The 13,584-nt window shown below is 42.3% G+C and overlaps 1 pseudogene across 1 annotated transcript; it reads left to right on the top strand.

The window, feature by feature from the left end:
- Window positions 1-362: 362 nt before the first annotated feature.
- LOC118364161 (transcription initiation factor TFIID subunit 12-like) lies at window positions 363-6,223 on the top strand (annotated as a pseudogene). The gene is made up of 5 exons (XR_008087847.1): window positions 363-597; window positions 1,027-1,104; window positions 1,240-1,354; window positions 2,852-2,940; window positions 5,385-6,223. The product of XR_008087847.1 is annotated as a transcription initiation factor TFIID subunit 12-like (transcript).
- The last annotated feature ends 7,361 nt before the right edge of the window (window positions 6,224-13,584 follow it).

Genomic DNA, 13,584 nt, shown 5'->3' with positions numbered 1-13,584 from the left:
CTGACATTTAAATGCATAACTGCCAAGATGTCGTGATATGACTAGGTCTGTAGAATTTTTTTCCCCCAAAATTATGTTTGTTTTTCAGGTTTTCATGCTCAAAATCACACTTAAAGCATTGTTGTGGACTACAATATTAACTACATCAGGAGATTACTTTTGAGGTCTTGGGAAAAATAGAAGAAGTGTGGGTTTTGGGGTGGAGTTACCCTTTAATGCAGGTGTTCTCCACAACGCAGATGTTATAAGGCCCTAGTCATATCCCATGTACCAGTCTATCCGCACCCTGGCATTCTGTGTGCTTTTTGATTGAGGGCGCAAGGAGCTTTTTTTCTCACACTTTTCCCTTTTGATTCCAGTTTCACGGTCCTTACGACGACAGTGCAGACCCAGAGAGAGGCCCCACCATCTGGCAGATTATGACCCAGTGCCACCCACTGTCCAACCACTCCAACTTCTTCACCGTGAAGGCCGAGGCCTACCTCAACACTACCTCTTGCCACCAGCATGGCCAATAGCAACGCCGCCGCCGCCGTTCCAGGGAAGGTGATGGGCACACCTGGCCCTGCCGGCAGAGTCAGCCCAGAAGGAAGTCAGGTGATTCCTCCTATCCATTTCCTCATCACCTACCTGGGGCATGCTGTAAAAAAATTTGCGACAGAAAATGAAAATGTATCTTTCTTATTGGACAGGAAATCCCTCCCTGTTTAAGTTCGGATTCTTCCATTTGGTGGCTAATAAGCACGACCATGCAAGTGTATACCTCTTGCTGGGTGACGGTTTTAAATAGAATTGTTCAAAGAATTCACTATAACTGTAAGGTACAATTACTACTTGGCTTTACATACATTGACGCCAATCCTTCAGTTTCATGTGCAGGTTGATTCTGTAAAAACATGCCTTCTATATTCATCTCCCTAGCCAGATGCCAAGTTTCAGGGTGTACAATGAGCGTATAGCCACTCTACTTGACTGCTTCGAGTGCACCATTGACTATGACGAACAACCTGTTTGCCCTCCACTCAGGTGTTGAGTAAAAAGAAGCTGCAGGACCTCGTAAGAGAGATTGACCCCAATGAGCAGCTCGATGAGGATGTGGAGGAGGTATGCTTCCCAGCTCAGAAGTGTCTTTCACTGACGATGGCGTCCCAAACCACAATGCAAAGACTAGTTAGTGCATGCAATGTTTAGGAGCCTCATCACTTGTCACCTGAGGTCCCCCATCTGTCTTCCTCTCAGATGCTGCTACAGATTGCAGATGACTTCATTGACAGTGTGGTGACGGCTGCCTGTCAGCTGGCCCGCCATCGAAAATCCAACACCTTAGAAGTGAAGGACGTCCAGCTACACCTGGGTGAGTAAAAGTACAGGCTAATACTGGCTGATGGGGTTCCACAGGGTTCAATTCTCGGGCCGACTCTTTTCTCTGTTATACATCAATGAAGTCGGTCATTGTTGCTGGTGATTCACTGATCCACCTGTACGCAGACGACACCATTCTGTATACTTCTGGCCCTTCTTCTTTCTTCTCTGTGTTAACTAACCTCTAGACGAGCTTCAATGCCATTACAACTCTTCTTCCGTTGCCTCCAACTGCTCTTAAATGCATGTACCTTCTGCACATCTATCAACTCAGTATTTACATTTAAGTCATTTAGCAGACGCTCTTATCCAGAGCGACTTACAAATTGGTGCATTCACCTTATGACATCCAGTGGAACAGCCACTTTACAATAGTGCATCTAAATCTTTTAAGGGGGGTGAGAAGGATTACTTTATCCTATCCTAGGTATTCCTTAAAGAGGTGGGGTTTCAGGTGTCTCCGGAAGGTGGTGATTGACTCCGCTGTCCTGGCGTCGTGAGGGAGTGTGTTCCACCATTGGGGAGCCAGAGCAGCGAACAGTTTTGACTGGGCTGAGCGGGAACTGTACTTCCTCAGTGGTAGGGAGGCGAGCAGGCCAGAGGTGGATGAACGCAGTGCCCTTGTTTGGGTGTAGGGCCTGATCAGAGCCTGGAGGTACTGAGGTGCCGTTCCCCTCACAGCTCCGTAGGCAAGCACCATGGTCTTGTAGCGGATGCGAGCTTCAACTGGAAGCCAGTGGAGAGAGCGGAGGAGCGGGGTGACGTGAGAGAACTTGGGAAGGTTGAACACATTTACATTTACAAGGTTGAACACCAGATGTTCTGGTGTTTAATTGCTATATTGTAATTATTTCATCCCTATGGCCTATTTATTGCCTCACTTCCCTTAGACCTTCCCTTAGACCTCATTTGCACTCACTGTATATATACTTTTTCTATTGTATTATTGACTGTGTTTGTTTATTCCATGTGTAACTCTGTGTTGTTGTTTGTGTCGCACTGCTTTGCTTTATCTTGGCCAGGTCGCAGTTGTAAATGAGAACTTGTTCTCGACTAGTCTACCTGGTTAAATAAAGGTGAAGGAAAAAAATGGTTGGAGCAGCCGCTGGAGGCAGGGCTATATGCTGAACATTTTGGAGAAATGTTGGCGCATACAAAGACATTTAGGATCACAATATTAGCGGTAATAACGATAGAATCCTTCATTTTTCTAGTTCCACTGGTGCTTCTAAATAAAAATTCCAGGTGCATATGTGAGTAAAATAGTCGCACCGTAGAGCCCTGGCAGCTATTGTGACAGAAGCAGTGTTTGTCTCCATTACTCGAATGATTGATTTACAATGGCAAAAATGAACAGAGTCTTGAGTGCAGTTTTGAGTTTTAAAGATATCCATATAAAAGGTGGATTAAGTTAATGGACCATTTCCTATTGAGTGTATTTTCTCTTGGAATTTTATTCTCACTCCCTATGTTGCCTGCCACTCAACAGAGCGCCAATGGAACATGTGGATTCCTGGCTATGGTTCAGATGAGATTCGGCCGTATAAGAAGGCTTGTACCACAGAGGCCCACAAACAGGTTTGTTTGTCACTCTTTCATCTTAATCACACCCAGGGTTCACATTTATACTAATGCATTGTGCTAAACGTTCAATAATTTAAATGAACAGTGCTGTGAAAGTATTTTCCCCATTTCTGAGTTTTTCTATTTTTCAATATTTTTGATACTGATTGCTATCAGATCTTCAACCAAAACCGAATATTAGATAAAGGGAACCTGAGTTTACAAGTAACAAAGAAAGATGTACTTATTTTATTAATTAACAAAGTTATGCAACACCCAATTCCCCTGTGTGAAAAAGTAATTGCCCCCTTACACTCAATAACTGGTTGTGCCACCTTTAGCTGAATGACTGCAACCAAATTTCATCTGAAAAGTTTACTCAAGTTTGCCAAAAAGCACCTGGATGATCATCAAGACTCTTAGAAGAATGAATCAAGTGTTTGGTTTTCACCAGGAATAATAGGACCTATGTCACCCAAAGAACATTCTTCTAAGAGTATTGATGATCATCCAGGTGCTTTTTGGCAAACTTGAGAACTTTTCCGATGAAATTTGGTTGCAGTCATTCAGCTAAAGGTGGCACAACCAGTTACACAGTAAGAACCTTCTACCAATGGTCAAGCATGGTGATGGGTGGTAGTGTGATAGTTTTAGGATGCTTTGCTACCTCAGGACCTAGACGACTTGCCTTAATAGAAGGAACTTGGGCTGGGCGATATGACGATATATATATATTGTGTGACAATAGAGCATAATATGAAACGATAAACGCTTTTCTATTGTTTATTTCGTTGTGTGGCAAATCACTCTTTACGGCAATATTTTGTCGTCAATTGGACGAAGGTTTGCGTTCTTCCACACGGGGAAATTTGCAACACAAACAAACATGGAGGAGAGTGAACGTGATACAGAGCAAGGACCTCCTACCTAAAAGAGGGGCTTCTTTGGTCGCATGCACAGGGGTTTGGGTATGAAAAGTCTAACCCGGACTAAAAAAAACACTAACCTCTTTTACCACCTACACAAGAATCATGTGAAACAGTACGGAGAGAGTCTACAGATGAGACCCAAAAAAGTACAGTCGCGTGCTCAACACAAGCCCCCGACTCGCAAGAGGCTTTTGCCCGCGGCACACCATATGCCAAAGATTCACGAAGATGGAAGGAGATAACAGCTGCCATTACAACTTACATCTGCAAAGACATGGCCCCAATTTACACGGTCGAGAAACGGGGGTTTCGTGAGTTGGTGCCAACACTCGACCAAGGTACCAAATGCAAATTGATATGTGACACACATTAATGCCAAAATAACATGCAAAACAGGCAAGCCCCCAAAATATATATATGTTTTTTATATACATATTTTATATTTTGTTACATGCTTAATTGAACATTTGCGCAAAGGTTCTAAAGAAAAGGAGAAATAATCAAATATGAGTAAGTACCTTTTATTTGTTGAGTATAATTCAAAATGTAATAAGAAATAGGCCTTTACATGTGGTCATTTTATATACACAATTTATTCATTGAAATTACAGCAAATGTGCCATATTGTTATATATATCGTTATCAGGATATGAAATTACCTATATCGGGATATGAGATTTTGGCCATATCACCCAGCCCTAGAAGGAACAGCTGAGTCATGCAGCAAGATAATGATCCAAAACACACAATCAAGTCGACATGAAAATGGCTAAAAAGCAGCCCATTTGAAGTTTTGGAATGGCCTAGTCAAAGTCCAGACCTAATCCCAATTGATGTTGGGGCAGGATTTGAAATGAGCAGTTCATGCTTGAAAACCCACATGTTGCTGTATTAAAGCAGTTCTGCATGGAAGAGTGGGCTAGACATCTTTACAAATGAAGCATTTGTGTTTAGTGAGTCCGCCAGATCAGACCAGGAATGTTCTCTTGATGTGTGTGTGAATTTGACAATTTTCCTGTCCTGCTTAAGCATTCAAATTATAACGTGTACTTTAGGGCGTCAGGGAAAATGTATGGTGTAAAAGTACATTATTTTCTTTAGGAATGTAGTGAATATTAAAGTACAGATACCCCAAAAGCTAATTAAGTAGTACTTTAAAGTATTTTTACTTAAGTACTTTACACCACTGGAAATGAGTATGTAATTTTTGTGTTATTTGTTCACTCAGGTTCCATTTGTCTAATATTAGGTTCAGTATCAAAAATATGCAAAAGTAGAGAAAATTAGAAAGGGGGCAAATACTGTTTCACAGCACTGTACATGTATTATATCATTATTATTTTGGTGTATTGTTTGTTTAGGAAGTACTGAAAATAATTTCCATAATTTAATATGGGACTGATATGTGGTTGTCTTACTACCAACCTTAGTTGAATGCACTGACTGTAAGGTGCTCTGGATAAGAATGTCTATGAAAAAATGACCTAAATGCAATAGTGATTGAGCATGTTTTTCATTTGTCTCATCCAGAGAATGGCATTGATCCGCAAAACAACCAAAAAGTAGCAAGACCTGGAACCGGCCTCGCACAAACCCTCTGTGCTGTTTGTCTTTGTCTTTTCTCTGTGTATTTCTAATAATGGGGGACATTCTTTCACCCATGTCTTCATCTTCCCCAGGTTTTGTGTGTGATTTATCAGCTCCATCATCACACAAGTATTTTGATCTTGAGTCCGTTTTAATGCTTTTCACCACAGACTGGCCAAAATCACACACTCCTCATTCAGTGTAAATGTACACTCTGGTATAGAGTGTTGTTTTGGGACAGTGTTTTGTTTTTGGAATTATCTGTTCAAATTTCCTTTTTTGTTCAGGGGGTAACCACCAAACACGCACATCTTCAATATGGTGGTGTCTTCCATACTCTTTCCCAATTTTTTTTGTAAACTTTTTTTTTATTTTGTCTGGCATGTGTTTGCTGTTGTGTGTTTAGTTTTTGTCACATAAACGAACCCCCTTCATCTAACATCAGAAATATACATCATTTGCATTTAGTTGGTTTCCAGGATACTATCATGGCACAATGTTTTTGTCTGCTGTAGGGATCTGATGTCATCTCCATAGTTCATTAGAAATTTACCCAGGACATTGTTTTTCATAAGATGTCAACAATTAAAAACAAATGACTGACTATTATTCAAAAAATAATAAGTATGTGAAGTATGTCTTGTGTCGCCAGACTGCAGTGAGATGTGGTTGGGTAATGGTCCTTATCTGGGGATGTGTGGGGAAGCTCTAACATTTGTTTTACTTTATATTGGCAGTGTTAAACCTGTTATTTTTATTCCATAAATAAGATTCATATTTCACTTGGCATTTAATTTGTGTGTTTATTTCACTGTTCAGTCATGTTCTTTCTCATTTGTTGTAAACTTGAGTTTTTCAGAGTTCACTTTCTATATAAATGGATTACATCAGTATATCACTATACAGGGTAAAGAGATTTGACTACATTTTCATAACTGTACTACCACTTGGTATAGACTTTCTCAATTCTGGAGGACAAACGAATGACCTCCTTCAGGAAATTCCCTGTTCACGCACTTGCAAAGAATTTTACATCTGTTATGTCCATGTTCTGACAAGTTGGCACAATTGGTAATGCCCATCTTGTAACATTTCTTCTCATCCGGTGAAGGGCCTCCAGTCAAGATCATAATCTTTTGTCCAAGCTGGCAGTCAGTTTTTCAAGGGCAGCATTGTGACATGGCATACAGTTCAAGTCGGAAGTTTACATATACTTAGGTTGGAGTCATTAAAACTCGTTTTTCAACCACTCCACAAATTTATTGTTAACAAACTATAGCTTTGGCAAGTCGGTTTTGTGCATGACACAAGTCATTTTTCCCAAAATTGTTTACAGACAGATTAATTCACTTAGAATTCACTGTATCACAATTCCAGTGGTCAGAAGTTTACATACACTAAGTTGACTGCCTTTTTTAAACAGCTTGCAAAATTCCTGAAAATGATGTCATGGCTTTAGAAGCTTCTGATAGGCTAATTGACATCCTTTGAGTCAATTGGAAGTGTACATCTGGATGTATTTCAAGGCCTACCTTCAAACTCAGTACCTCTTTGCTTGACATCATGGGAAAATCAAAAGAAATCAGCCAAGACCGCAAAATAAATTGTAGACCTCCACAAGTCTGGTTCATCCTTGGGAGCAATTTTCAAATGCCTGAAGGTACCACGTTCAGCTGTACAAACAATAGTACGCAAGTATTTACACCATGGAACCACGCAGCTGTCATACCGCTCAGGAAAGAGACGCATTCTTTCTCCTAGAGATGAATGCACTTTGGTGTGAAAAGTGCAAATCAGTCCTAGAACAACAGCAAAGGACCTTGTGAAGATACTGGGGGAAACCGGTACAAAAGTATCTATATCCACAGTAAAACGAGTCCTATATCGATATAACCTGAGAGGCCGCTCAGCAAGGAAGAAGCCACTGCTCCAAAACCGCCATAAAAAAAAGCAAGACTATGGTTTGCAACTGCACATGGGGACAAATATTGTACTTTTTGGAGAAATGTCCTCTGGTCTGATGAAACAAAAATGAAACTGTTTGACCATAATGACCATTGTTATGTTTGGAGGAAAAGAAGAGAGGCTTGCAAGCCAAAGAACACCATCGCAACCGTGAAGCACGGAGGTGGCGGCATCATGGTGTTTTGCTGCACCAGTCCCTCCTGCTTTGCTGCAGGAGGGACTGGTGCACTTCACAAAATAGATGACCTCGTGAGGGAGGGAAATTATGTGGATTGAAGCAACACCGTCAAGTTAAAGCTTGGTTGAAAATGTGTCTTCCAAATGGACAATGACCCCAAGCATACTTCCAAAGTTGTGGCAAAAGGGCTTAAGGACAACAAAGTCAAGGTATTGGAGTGTCCATAACAAAGCCCTGAACTCAATCCTATAGAAAATTTGTTGGCAGATCTGAAAAAGAGTTTTCGAGCAAGGAGGCCTACAAACCTGACTCAGTTACACCAGCTCTGTCAGGAGGAATGGGCCAAAATTCACCCAACTTATTGTTGGAAGCTTGTGGAAGGCTGTCCGAAATGTTTGACCCATGTTAAACCATTTAAAGGCAATACTACCAAATACTAATTGAGTGTATGTAAACTTCTGACCCACTGGGAATGTGATGAAAGAAATAAAATTGTGAAAATTCGTGAAAAACTGAGTTTAAATGTATTTGGCTAAGGTGTATGTAAAGTTCCAACTTCAACTGTACATATTTAGCACTACATTTACATTGCCATTGAGCCATTCAGCAGATGCTGGCAGCGTGACCCACAACTAGTGCATTCATCTTAAGATAGCCATGCGAGAACCACATATCACATACATCAGTGGTTCCCAAACTTTTTATAGTCCCCTACCTCTTCAAAGATTCAACCTTCAGCTGCGTACCCCCTCTAGCACCAGGGTCAGCGCACTCTCAAATGTTGTTTTTTGCCATCATTGTAAGCCTGCCCACACACACACTATACGATACATTTATTAAACATAAGAATGATTTTGTCACAACCCGGCTCGTGGTAAGTGAGTAAAAGCCCTTTTTCGACCAGGGCACAAATAATAATCTAATAATAATCAATAATTCTGCTCTTTATTTAGCCATCTTACATATAAAACCTTATTTGTTCATTGAAAATTGTGAATAACTCCACAGGTTAATGAAAAGGGTGTGCTTGAAAGGATGCACATAACTCTGCAATGTTGGGTTGTATTGGAGAGTCTCAGTCTTAAATAATTTTCCACACACAGTCTGTGCCTATATTTAGTTTTCATGCTAGTGAGGGCCGAGTATACACTCACATCGGTACGTAGTTACAAAGGGCATCAGTGTCTTAACAGGGCCATTGGTCAATGCAAGAAACTCTTGAGCGCAGCCCTATCCATAATCTGACAATGGCTTCTGATCATTCAGGCAAGAAAAAACATCACCCTGATAGGCCAGTCATATGAGAAACTCGTCATCATGCAAGCGGTCAAACAAGTGAAAATGATGGTCAGTAAACAAAACTTTAAGCTCATCTCAATTTAAAAAATGTGTCAATACTTTGCCCCTTGATAACCAGCGCACTTCTGTATGTTGTAAAAGCGTTACATGGTCGCTCCCCATATCATTGCATAGTGCAGAAAATACACGAGAGTTCATCAGGGGCCTTGCTTTAACAAAGTTAACCATTGTAACTGTAGTGTCCAAAACATCTTTCAAGCTGCCAGGCATTCCTTTGGCAGCAAGAGCCTCTCGGTAGATGCTGCAGTGTCCAATTTGTAAGTCGCTCTGGATAAGAGCGTCTGCTAAATGACTTAAATGTAATGTAATGTACCCCAGTGCCATCGGGAGCAACTGCTTGTGCGTGCGTTACCACTCTACTATGTCTCCCTGTCATGGATTTTGCGCCATCAGTACAGATACCAACATATCGTGACCACCAAAGTCCATTTGATGTCACAAAGCTGTCCAATACTTACAAAATATCCTCTCCTGTTGTCCTGGTTTCCAGAAGAGGATGTCTTCCATAATTATTAACGGACATATACCAGGAGCTGTGCCAGGCCCGTCTGTTAACTCATCCAGCTGTAACGCATAGAATTCACTGGCATGTATGCAAAGCAGTAATTGTTTCAAAACATCTCCTGCCATGTCACTGAAGTGTCGTGAAACAGTGGTGTTTGATGAAGACATTGTCTGTATAGTTTTTTGGGCCTTTTCCCCAGCATTTTCCTAGCCATACCCGCAGCAGCAGGAATAATTATGTCCTCCACAATAGTATGGGGCTTGCCTGTCCTAGCCACTCGGTAGCTCACCATATAAGATGCTTCTAGACCCTTCTTATGAACGGTATCTGTTGCTTTTATACATGTCTTACTACTCGATAGTCGTCTTAATTCTTGCTCAAAAATGTGAATCACATTTTATTTTGTTTTCCCCCCGACGGCATTGCGTGTACCCCTGGGGAATACCTGAATACAAGATACAATGCAAAATAAAATACAAAATGCATGCAGATGTGTCTCGTCCCCGTCGTGCCGTAAGGTCTTCTTTAATCTGGTTTTTCAATCTTGTTTAATTGCTAGCTTGAGTTACCTAGGGTGGCAGAGAGTTCCATTTAGTCATGGCTCTACTTAATACTGTATGTTTCCCAGCCTCTGCTCTGGACCTGGGGACTGTGAAGAGACTTCTGATTGCATGCCTTGTGTGATACCAATGATTATCTGAACTGTGACCAAAAGGGATGCAGTCAATATCTCCTCAATTTTGAGCCAGGAGAGATTGACATTATATATATATATATATATATATATTTGTTAACATTTATTTAACTAGGCAAGTCAGTTAAGAACAAATTCTTATTTACAATGACAGCCTACACCGGCCAAACTCCGATGACGCTGAGCCAATTGTGCCCCGCCCTATGGGTCTCCCAAGCACAGTCGGTTGTGATACAGCCTGAATTCGAATCAGGGTGTCTGTAGTGACGCCTCTAGCACTGAGATGAGTGCCTTAGACCGTTGCGCCACTCGAGAACCCAAATATACACTATATATACAAAGTATGTGGACACCCCTTCAAATTAGTGGATTCGGCTATTTCAGCCACACCCGTTGCTGACAGGTGTGTATAAAATCGTGCACACAACCATGCAATCTCAATTGACAAACATTGGCAGTAGAATGGCCTTTACTGAAGAGCTTAATGACGTTCAGCATGACACCGTCAAACAAGTCAATTCATGAAATTTCTGCCTCCGGTCAACTATAAGTGCTGTTATTAGGAAGTGGAAACGTCTAGGAGCAACAACGGCTCAGCCGTGAAGTGGTAGGCCACACAAGCTCACAGTGCTGAAGCGTGTAGCGCACAAAAAACTGCTGTCCTCAGTTGCAACACTCACTACCGAGTTCCAAACTACCTCTGGAAGAAACATCAGCACAATAACTTTTTGTCGGGAGCTTCCTGAAATGGGTTTCCATGGCCGAGCAGCCGCACCATGCACAATGCCAAACGTGTAAAGCTCGCCACCACTGGACTCTGGAGCAGTGGAAACGCTTTCTCTGGAGAGATGAATCACACTTCACAATCTGGCAGTCCGACTGACATTTCTGGGTTTTGTGGATCCCAGCAGAATGCTACCTGCCCCAATGCATAGTGGCAACTGTAAAGTTTGGTGGAGAAGGAATAATTGTCTGGGGTTGTTTTTCATGGTTCGGGCTAGGCCCCTTAGTTCCAGGGAAGGGAAATCTTAACCCTACAGCATACAATGACATGCTAGGCAATTCTGTGCTTCCAACTTTGTGGCAACAGTTTGGAGAATGCCCTTTCCTGTTTCCGCACGACAATTCCCCGTGCACAAAGCAAAGTCCATACAGAAATGTTTTTCCGAGACCGGTGTGGAAGAACTTGAATGGCCTGCACAGAGCCCTGACCTCAACTCCATCAAACACCTTTGGAATGAATTGAAACGCCGACTGCAAGCCAGGCCTATCGCCCAACATCAGTACCTGACCTCCCTTATGCTCTTGTGGCTGAATAGAAGCAAGTCCCCGCAGCAATATTCCAACATCAAGGGGAAAGCCTTCCCAGAAGAGTGGAGGCTGTTATAGCAGCAAACGGTGGACCAACTCCATATTAAAGCCCATGATTTTGGAATGAGATGTTAGCACCACATACTTTTGGTCATCTAGTGTATGTAATAATACATAAATCATTTAGCAGACTCAAATTACAGTCATGCGTGCATACATCCTCTGTATAGGTGGCCCTGGGAATCAAACCCACAACTCTTGCAACCTCCATACTCTACCAGCTGAGCCATACAGGACCACAATGACGTACGTGCATGAGAATACTGATCTGGACCAACTGCAATTTGCCTATGTCTTTCTTTGCTGCACCTGACCACACAATTGGACAGTAGTCCAGGTGCAACAAAACTAAAGCTTATAGGACCTGTCTGGTTGACTGAGATATCAAGAAAGCAGAGCAGTGCCATATCACGGACAGACCTGTTCCCATTTAATCAAATCAAACTTTATTTGCCACGTGCGTCGAATACTAGTGTCGACTTTACCGTGAAATGCTTACTTGCAAGCCCTTGACCAACAGGTCATTTCAAGAAGAAGAAAATATTTACCAAGTAGGCTAAAATAAAAAGTCATAATAAAAATGAACACAATAAGAATAACAATAACGAGGCTATATACGGGGGCACCGAGTCAGTGTGTGGGGGTACAGGCTAGTTGAGGTAATCTGTACATGTAGGTGGGGACTAAGTGACTATGCATTGTTAACACACAAACAGTGAGTAGCAGCAGTGTACAAGAGGGGGGAGGGAGTGTCAATGTAAATTGTCCAGTGGCAATTTTTTTCAATTGTTCAGCAGTCTTATGGTTTGGGGGTAGAAAGCTGTTGAGGAGCCTCTCGGTCCTAAACTTGGCGCTCCGGTACCGCTTGCCGTGTGGTAGCAGAGAAAACAGTCTATAACTTGGGTGACTGGAGTCTCTGACAATTTTATGGACTTTCCTCTGACACCGCCTGGTATATAGGTCCTGGATGGCAGGAAGCTTGGCCCCAGTGATGTACTGGGCTGTTTGCACTACCCTCTGTAGCGCCTTACAGTCAGATGCCGAGCAGTTGCCATACCAGGCAGTGATGCAACCGGTCAGGATGCTCTCGATGGTGCAGCTGTAGAACCTTTTGAGGATCTGGGGGCCCAAGCCTAATATTTTTAGTCTCCTGAGGGGGAAAAGGTTTTGTTGTGCCCTCTTCACGACTGTCTTGGTATGTTTGGACCATGATCGTTTGTTGTTGATGTGGACACCAAGGAACTTGAAACTCATTCACTCCTCTACAGTCCCATCGATGTTAATGGGGGCCTGTTAAGCCCGCCTTTTCCTGTAGTCCAAGATCAGCTCCTTTGTCTTGCTCACATTGAGGGAGAGGTTGTTGTCCTGGCACCACACAGCCAGTTCTCTGACCTCTTCCCTATAGGCTGTCTCATCGTTGTCGGTGATCAGGCCTACTGTTGTCGTCAGCAAACTTAATGATGGTGTTGGAGTTGTGTTTGGCCACCCAGTCGTGGGTGAACAGGGAGTACAGGAGGGTACCAAATACACACCCTGGCGGGCCCCAGTGTTGAGGATCAGTATGGCAGATGTGTTGTTGCCTACCCTTACCACCTGGGGGCAGCCGTCAGAAGTCCAGGATCCAGATGCAGAGGGAGGTGTTTAGTCCAAGGGTCCTTAGTGATGAGCTTCATGAGCACTATGGTGTTGAATGCTGAGCTGTAGTCAATGAACAGCATTCTCACATAGGTGTTCCTTTTGTCCAGTTGGGAAAGGGCAGTGTGGAGTGCAATTGAGATTGCATCTCTGTCAATTAGGTTAGTAATTGTGGATTAACTACAATGTTGTTGACAAGTGGTGTAAAGTACTTAAATAAAATGAGTACCTCTTAAGTAGCTTTTGGGGTATTTGTACTTTACTATTTATATGTTTGACTACTTTTACTTCACTACATTCTTAAAGAAAAGCATGTACTTTTTACTCCATATATTTTCCCTGACACCCAAAAGTACTGGTTACATTTGTAATGCTTATCAGGACAGGAAAATTGTGAAATTCACGCACTTATCAAGAGAACATCCCCTGGCAACTG

Source organism: Oncorhynchus keta, chromosome 31, assembly GCF_023373465.1.
Source record: "Oncorhynchus keta strain PuntledgeMale-10-30-2019 chromosome 31, Oket_V2, whole genome shotgun sequence".
Classification (NCBI taxonomy): Eukaryota; Metazoa; Chordata; class Actinopteri; order Salmoniformes; family Salmonidae; genus Oncorhynchus; species Oncorhynchus keta.
Note: the sequence above shows the minus strand (reverse complement) of the source record. Positions and strands in the feature narration are given on the sequence as shown.